Source organism: Peromyscus eremicus, chromosome 1 (genome assembly GCF_949786415.1).
Source record: "Peromyscus eremicus chromosome 1, PerEre_H2_v1, whole genome shotgun sequence".
NCBI lineage: Eukaryota > Metazoa > Chordata > Mammalia > Rodentia > Cricetidae > Peromyscus > Peromyscus eremicus.
The window spans coordinates 189,874,579-189,883,892 of NC_081416.1; the positions used below are offsets into that span (position 1 = coordinate 189,874,579).

At 39.6% G+C, this 9,314-nt stretch overlaps 2 pseudogenes; both read right to left on the minus strand.

The window, feature by feature from the left end:
* Nucleotides 1–350: 350 nt before the first annotated feature.
* LOC131903748 (vomeronasal type-1 receptor 2-like) lies at nt 351–6,818 on the minus strand (annotated as a pseudogene).
* A 379-nt stretch (nt 6,819–7,197) lies between these two features.
* Nucleotides 7,198–9,007, minus strand: LOC131894493 (eukaryotic translation initiation factor 2 subunit 3, X-linked-like; annotated as a pseudogene).
* Between the last annotated feature and the right edge of the window lie 307 nt (nt 9,008–9,314).

Consider the following 9,314-nt stretch of genomic DNA (forward strand, 5'->3'; position numbering starts at 1 on the left):
AGTTGGACTTGTTAGTCTATTTATCATGGTCACAGTAACTTTTTTTTCAGAAATCTAAATTTTGCAATTTTGTTTTTTATTCAGCCTTTGTAGATTACAATATGTCACCAATAACTTGACAAATACATTGCATTAAGTAGGGTAAACACAATCTGAGTGAGCGTTTTTGTGCACTTACTTAAATACAAATGCATAAAAGCACATACACATATTGCAATACAGAAGTTTATAAATGCTTAACAATGTTCTTGTGTTTTTTGCCCACAATGTGCATACCCTTCCAAGGCATAAGGGATTAATAAAAAACCATGTACGGTGCTTCAGTTCATGTTTTTAATCATATCAGGTTCTTATAAATTTCTCATCCAGGGAACACAGTGGTTGGATGCTATGGAATTGTGGTGCATGAGCAGAAAGTGACTCACAGCTCGGAAACACTGAGAGATGACTATGGTTGTGTTTGCCAGGAACCAGGTAGGATTATTCAAGAAAACCAGAAACAATTGAAAGAGGCAAGTGATTATATAAAAGAACACAAAGGTACTCATCTGAAGAAGGATAGTTTTGATAGCCTTGGAGTCAGTGGAAGATCTTGGGGAAGTTTTGGTCCTGGGCATGTGTTGCATTCTCTACTTGCACGTGTACAAGATAAGAACAGTTGATATGCTGGCCCAAACAATGTGGCCCCCATACACAGCACCAGTGAGAAGGAGGAACACAGCATGTAGGATTTTGTCAACTTTGTCAAGACAAACAAAGCATTATCCAAAGTCTTATATACTTTGCATGCTACTCTATCCCAATTTTCAAGTCATGTAGAGGAGATTAGAAATACTAGTGGGGTTAGCAAAGCTTGACACATTCAGTTGAGGCAGGTTCAAGCCACCCCCACACCTGCACAAAGGCTATGTAAGGTGTACCACCGTAGACACTGTGCTCCAAAAAGCCTTCCTATGTACCAGGAATGGATCCTGATCCCACTGCTATGGGGCTGCTTAAGCAGGTCAAGTTACACAACTGTCTCTCCTATGAGAGGGCCAAGTCTAGTCCCATGGAGGCTCCACAGTTATTGGTCCACGTTTCATGAGTTCCTACTAGATTGTTTTGGTTGTCTCTGTATGTTTCTCCAACATGATCTTGATGCCTTTTGCTCATAAAATCTCTCTTCTCTTTCTTCAACTAGACTCATACCTTCTTCAAAATAATATCTTTTTTCAGATATTTTTATTAACAGATTTTTCTATTCATTTTACATAACAACCACAGATTCCCCTGTCCTTCCTCCTCCCTCCTCCCAGCCTTCCTCCCAACTCATCCCCCCATTCCCACCTCCTCCAAGGCAAGTTCTCCCATGGGGAGTCAGCAGAGCCTGGTACATTCAGTTGAGGCAGGTCCAAGACCCTCCTTGTTGCACCAAGGTTACACAAAGTGTCTCACCATGAGCACTAGGTTATAAAGAGCCGGCTCCTGCACTAGGGACAAGTACCAATCCCACCACCTGTTGGCCCCCTATACAGTTCAAGCTAAATAACTGTCTCACTTATCCAGAGGACCTAGTCCAGTACCATGGGGGCTCCTCAGCTATTGGTCCACAGTTCATGTGTTTCTACTAGTTTTGTTAGTTGTCTCTGTACTTTTTCCAGTCATGGTCTAGATATCCCTTGCTCATGGAATCTCTCCTCTCTTTCATTGATTGGACTCCTAGAGCTCCACCTGGGGCCTGTCTGTGGATCTCTGCATCGGCTTCTATCAGTCACTGGATGATGATTCTATGATGAGAGTTAGGGTATTCAGCCATCCGATCATCAGAGTATGCCAGCTCAGGCACCCTCTTGACTATTGCCAGTAGTCTATAATGGAGTCATCCTTGTGGATTCCTGGGAACCTCCCTAGCACTCTGCTTCTCCCTATTCACATGGTGTCTTCATTTATCATGGTATCTCTTTCCTTTCTCTCCCAAACTGTTCCCATTCCAGCTCGAACCTCCTGCTCTTATAAGCTCTCATCCCCCACCCCCGTTCCTTGCCCTCCATTATGTGGTAAATATACACAATAGAATACTACTCAGTAGAGAAAAACAATGACATCATGAGGTTTTCAGGTAAATGGATGGAAATAAAAGATATCATCCTGAGTGAGGTCACCCAGACTCAGATCACCCAGTGATGGAGAAATGGATGAGATCTACATGCGCAAAATAATATTTTAATCAAAGAATACCACTGAATTAATGTGGTTTGTCTTTATAAATAGTTTTGATACTTTTACAATATTATATTTGTGTGAGTTAACATTACTTTTGTACCATTTATGTATGTGCCATTGTGTGTGAAAATGTTGGAATTAAATGTTATGAGTCTAAGACAGAGGACAACCTCCACAAGAAGTCCTGACCTTACTTTTCCTTTTAACAAAGGCTCTACTCTTCCCCTTGTATATGTCAGAATATCTTTATTGCATATTTCCAGGGCTTCTCATGTTTAAGTCTCCTCTCCTCCTCACGATCCCTAGATTACACATGTTGACTCAAGAATTTTTTTGTGGATCTGGACTCAGATAACCTCACTTGGACCTGGAGCATTTTTAACTTCTGAGATATTCCTTATTTTGTTGTTAATACCTGACATTCAGAAAAATAGGTTTCATCAGAATACCATAAAATAATAATTTAAAAAACAATTGCCAGGCAATGGAAACCTGTTTTTGAATTGTAATTCTTAGGGGAGTCCAAGAGACTTCCTCCAAAAATAGACTGCTGCCCAAGACTTTCACGCCTTTTAGATAAAGTAGGTAAGATCTTATTGCTGAACACATCATATACTTCAAACAGTAGGTGAAAGGATCAATCTGTATTTACCAGGAAGCTTCCCTACTAAGGACTGGCTCCCAGTGTTACAGAAGGAGTCATACAACCTCACAATGTTGAAAAGCTACCAGTAATCCTATCCATCTTTTGGACAATGAATGACAACAAGAGTAAGCAGAGTCAGATATTCTGATAGGTGTAATCATGACACTTAGAGCCTTGGATAACTCACAGTTACTAAATTGGGCTTAAGGCATGATGGGATAGGAAGGATGCTTTGCCTGTAACTGTGCTTGTACATTTTGACAACTACCTGTAGCAGAAGGCATGGACTCTAGTGAAGAACCTACTACTGTCAGTTTTCTAACTAGTATAATCTCTAACTATAATCTAAACTTAACCTTATATCCACAAATAGTATAGCTCTCCCCCAGTATAAAGATGCTTTTTTATATGGTAGACACAGACCATTACAGAATGCCCTAACTTGTAATAATATACTGTTTAACCAACTGCAGATTGTCTGACCCCAATTAATACATTTACAATACCTTAACCTAAACACCAGGAAACTTCAAAGAAGGCAGGTCAAAAAACTGTTATGAGACAGAGGCCAGGACAAATGTTGCAACATATTTTCAATTTAAGAGAAGTAACATGAAGAGGGGCTGAGAGAGTAAATTTGAAGGATTTGGTTGGAAGAGTCAGGGATTAATGTGGCTGAGATATATTATTTGAAAATTTTCAAATACTAATAAAGTATTTTTACATAAATATGTTATTTGTTCTTTCAGAACTTCATGGAAAGATGGTATTGTTAAAGACAATATTTAGCTGAGTCATAGAATAGGGAGATATCAGGATGCTACTTTACTATAATTTTCATCCCCACTGGGTAACTTTCATAGTTCAACTACTGTAACAGGAGCTCAAAACTTAGTAGTCCCTCAGCCCTTAGCACAACTGATTCAGCAATAGAGGTGTTATTAAGCCTGTAAAACTCAGCACATAGAAAGCACCACCTGCCCAAAATGAAAACAAAGACATAATTTATCAAAGTCCATTGTTCTGTAATGTCTCTAAATGTACTAACTTACTTTTGACTTGAGTAGTTCTGCTTCTGGCTAACTTGTCTTGTTAATTGAAATGTATCAACCCAGAGATGATTTTTTGTGCTTAATAGCTCACCCTGATAACATTTCAGGGCTGAACTGTGATCGTGAGCACCTAGTATAGTTCTAAGCCAGCAATAAAGACTTTCTATTGCCTTGAACTCATGTCCAAGCAGTGTTCTATGGTCAGTATCCACAATGTTTCTTTAGGGTCCACCAAGGTATCAGAGCAAGACCTCTGGATATAAAGTGTCTCAGAGCTCCTTAGAGCAAGGAAGAGTGCAGGGATAAAGGAATTCATAGGGGGTTTGCAGGCAGAGGTCCATGTATCCAGAATGTCCTTTGATCAATTTCTGCTTAAGGAATCTGAGGAATCTGACACCTTCACCCCCAAAATGAAACAAACTAGAAAGTCTCTTGGTCTGTCACCTCCGCAGGTAATTCTGATGAAGGTACTTTAAGTTTGGACACATAAGAGAGAAGTCAGAGATGACTGCTGGCCAAGTGTCCAGGAACCATGTGAGATGACATGGGGTTCCCTTGGTCTGTTCAGTGTATGAATGTGTGGTGGCCAGCCCAGGTTGCTTTTAGTGTGTGTGTGTGTGTGTGTCCATCTATGTATTGCAACAGTTTTGTTTCCCTGTATTCACCTATGTCTTTCACTGGTGTGACACCCTCCTGCACCCTGACTTAAGACCTGTGCCTTCTCCTGTTGGGGACCAAAATCCTTTTGATTCTGATAGTTACCTCAGGGAAACAAACAATCAAACAGTTCCACCTCTCCCACACTAGGAGCAGGAACACTTTCTCTTTTTTGTTTTGTTGCTTGACTCCTACTCAGAGTCCAGGCTTGTCCCTGTGTGGACATGCTGAGGATTCAGGCCTCTGATCTGTGGCCTCTGACATCTAATGAGGATACAAAAAGTGAGGGTGGAGTAGTTTCCCCAGGGGAGCATTCCCTCCACTTTCAGCTTGCTCTAAGCATTCTTGCAAAAGGGGGGAGTTCCCCCGGTCTGAGACTGAAGGAAAAGAGAAATTCCTACTCATTTCTCTTTCATGATTTAAGTCTTTTTTGTTATTCAGTGATCCATATAATTTGAAAACTCAAAACCAGAATTCTCTCTTTAAAAAAAAAATGAAATAAAGGTAGAAAACTCCCCATGGTTCTTTCCAGGGTGATTTCTGCCAGACAACACAGCTTGGTCCAAACAGATTTTCCTCTGTCTAATTGTAGCATGAATCTTAGTCTTATTAATAAAATCAAACCTGAGGCCAGTTATTGGGGTGAACACTGGAAGATCAGAGAGACAGAACAAGCCACAGCTAACCTCACCTGGCCAACTCAGCTGGTCATGTTTCCTCAGACTGGAAGCTTCTGTGTTTTCATCCCAATGGTTCTCAGCTGAACTGCTGCTCAAAATCCTGAATGCTTAACCAGCCAAACGTTTAACCAGCCAAATGCTTCTAGTTTCTGGTCCTCACGCCTTATGTACCTTTCTGCTTTCTACCACCACACCCTGGGATTAAAGGTTCACTTTATGAGATTAAAGGCATGAGTCACCATGCTTGGCTGTATGTTTGAACACATGGATTTCTTCCTCTGGAATGCTAAGATTAAAGGCATGTGCTACCACTGACTAACCTTTATGTTTAATATTGTGGCTGCTCTGTCTCTGACCCCAGATAAGTTTATTAGAGTGCACAATATTTGGGGGAATACAATACCACATTTCCTCTCTTTTTGTCTAAAATTTAAAAAAGCTTATAACTAATACAAGACAAATTATATCCAGTAAGTATATACAATATACACAGTCAAGATTATATTATTGATGTCTAGTCCATTAACATTTGACAGATTCAGATAAAAAACTCCATTAATATATAACAATGTCCAGTCCAGTAACATTTGATAAACTCAGACAAAAAAATTTTCATTAAGACAAAAAATTTTCATTATTTTTCTTATTAAAAACAAGTAGCTCCTTTTTAAAAGCAGATTCCATAATCTCCCCTTTTATCTTATCATAACCATATTCTCTCTTTTTTCTTTTCATAATGGATTCAGTAGTCTACGTTTTGTCATTTTTATATCTTCCCCCTTTTCTTTTCAGTGTAGATTCAGTGATCTACCTATTTATCCTATTATTTCTTTTTTTAATTAATGCTTGACTCAGAAACTTGTTTTATTTAAATGTGTTCTTCATGCTACAATACAATCCTTCAGAGTCAATCAAATACCTAAAGTCAATAGTTTCCTCAAAACTCTTAAAAACTCACAGCCACAGGTCTACACCTCTATAAGGCAGCTTCAGTATGCAAAAGATCACAACACACTAATTGTGGAATTAAATCCCATTTTTATGCAAATCAAAAGAAAAGCAAACAAGAGTGTCAAATATCAAACTACCAAAAGCCAGTGACACTATTCAGTATGTGTATTTCTCAACCCCCTAAACTTCTTTCAACACTGGGGAGTTGTTCCCCCCCAAGTTTTTTGAGACAGGGTTTCTCTGTGTAGCCCTGACCTTCCTGGAACTCACTCTGTAGACCAGGCTGGCTGCCTCTGCCTCCATAGTGCTGGGATTAAAGTTATTATGCACTACTACCACTACCACTGCCTGGCTTTTTTTTTTAATTCCCCAGCAATTCTCATGTCAGCTAGAGTTGGAAATCACTGCTCTAATAGAACATCTAATTAAGCAAAATCACGATTAATTCAAAAACACAGCACAGGAAAATTGCAGGCACATGGGGGATAGACTTAGAACCAACATACTCTGCTTTTGAACAGTCTTTATCTCTTCCAAGACTCAAAGATTACTAATAGCATAATTTATACCATAATCCTACCAACTACTACAGCTAGGGGCAGTAGTCAGCAGGTGCTTGTTCGTCATGCAGGAGACTCTGTTACTAAAACAAAGACCCCAGGAAACAACCTGGACAGAACTTTGTCAACTATCAATCATCCATCATTATAATACTATTTGTTGGTGAGGGAAGACTGAGATTTTTAGGTGTAAATAAGAAAGACACAGTCTCGGGGCACTGGAAGAGGGCGACACCTTCTGGTGCTGAATTCTCCTGGTCCCATCCAGGAAAAAGCTAATAGCAAAGGGTCACCTGTGGCAAGGGACTGAGCACTCAATTTTTAAGAGCCTTGCTCGTTTGAGCTCACTGGTCTTCCTTTCCTTCCAATTTCAGATAAGAGAAGATCCAATAAAGGGAGTGGGTCACGGAAAGTGTGGGCCCTTGTTTTTGACAGTAACAACTGTCCTTCACCATGGAGCCACTCACAGATGAAATCATGAAAAAGAGACCGGTTTCATTTTCGATAGGTTCATGATATGTGTGCTATAGCAAAGGCTGGTTGTAGTTAAGTTTCACTTCAAACTTTCACTCATTGACAAATCAGACATCATTTTAGAATGTTTAACCTCTGCTAAAATGTAGATTCAACCCAATATAGTATGTATTTTGACATTTACTTGTAGGCCCTATATTAGAAGTTGAGGTTAAATTTATCACCAAAATATGAGAATATTCTTACAGCTACTACTAAGGTAATGAGCTACGAAATTAATTCCCTAGTATTGCTTTGAAAATATACCCCTAGATATTAAAAGAAATCCCAATTCCATCCCAAGGCATTGTTTAACTTGGATTCTTCAGTCATCATCTACAGTTGGCTTAATGTTCACTCCTCTTCTTATCTGACCCCAACCAATTAAACGCCAATGTTTCTCAACTCTTCGGCTAAGGGCAATTTTTTCTCCTACTTCTGTGCACATAGGATTAGTCAAAACAATCTTGCCCAAATCAGCCTTGACAGCACTAACTCTTCCTCCTGTTGACAGGGATCCTATGTTGACCATAAGGACTTCATTCTTAGACAGCTTTTGGACCTTTGCTGCTTTCTTGTCTCCTTCAGTTCGAACGCCCAGAAGACGTCTAAGCAGGAAATAGGAAATTTCCAGTTCTGTGAATATTTCAGGTAAAGCTCCAACTGCACCAAGCACTTGTCCCACCATTCTGTCAGCTCTGCACAAAGTGGGGTCGATCTTTGTGCTAACTCCAATGAGACCACCTGGGGCAGCATACTGAAGATCATTATGTTCCACAAAAAGTGATACAATTTTGGAAAAGATTGGTTTACACATGAGTTTTCCTTCACTATCTTTGGAAACAATACCAGGTCTCACTTCTATCTCCTGGCCTATCTTTAACACTCCTTTCAGAATACTACCACCAGCTACACCTCCCTTAAGGTCGTCAACTTCACAGTCAGGTTTGTTGACATCAAATGACCTGATAACAATGAGACAGGGTTCTGAAGTAAAGTCTCTTGGGGGCACTGGTATTTTCTTCACTATGTACTCACAGACGACTTCAATATTATATCTCAGCTGAGCAGAAATGGGAATAATTGGTGCTCCTTCTGCTACTGTTCCTTGTACAAATGCGAGAATCTGCTCATATTGTTCCTTAGCCTGACTTTCTTTTACCAGATCAATTTTATTTTGTAAGATCAAAATATGCTTGAGTTTCATGATTTCTGTGGCAGCCAGGTGTTCAGAAGTCTGAGGCTGAGAATATGATTCATTACCAGCTATCAACAGAAGAGCTGCGTCCATCACTGCTGCGCCGTTCAGCATCGTAGCCATCAAAATATCATGGCCAGGACAGTCAACAGAGAAAACATGTCTGACTAATTTGAAGTTCCATTTGGTCCCTGGAATGTCTGTAGGAAACTCATCTGGTGTACTACTTCCACATGACCTGTAACATTCTGGTCTAGGACAACTTGGGTCATCAAGTTTATAAATCTTAGCATTAGCATATCCAAGCTTGATGGTAATATTTCTTTCTAGTTCATTTTTGAATCTGACGGTGTGAACTCCAGAAATAGCCTTTACCACAGTGGACTTCCCATGAGCTACATGACCAATTGTACCAATATTAATTGTAGCTTGTCTGCTGATAACTTCATGTGAAAGTGGTGTCAACTTGGTAACATCCAATGTGCGAGATCCTGTCGGGAAAGATGTGGCTGCCCGAGAGTCACTCCAACCTCACCCCCAGCCATCTTGATCAGTGTAGATTCAGTGATCTACCTATTTATCCTATTATTTCTCTATCATTTTTCTCAGAGTAGATTCGATGATCTATCTCATATCTATATTCTCTTTTCCTTTTTGCTTTCTAGGGATAAAGATATCTTTAAGGAATTTTGAAAAGAAAAAAAATAGTTTAATTGTCAAGTCCTGTATCATTTGTCGAGTCTCTGCCCAAGTTGACCAAAGAACTTTATATAACTTTTACTAAGTACTTTTTCAATGGTGAAAGACAGCTCCTAACAAGATGCCCTTTGTCACCTAGCTGGAAACAGATAT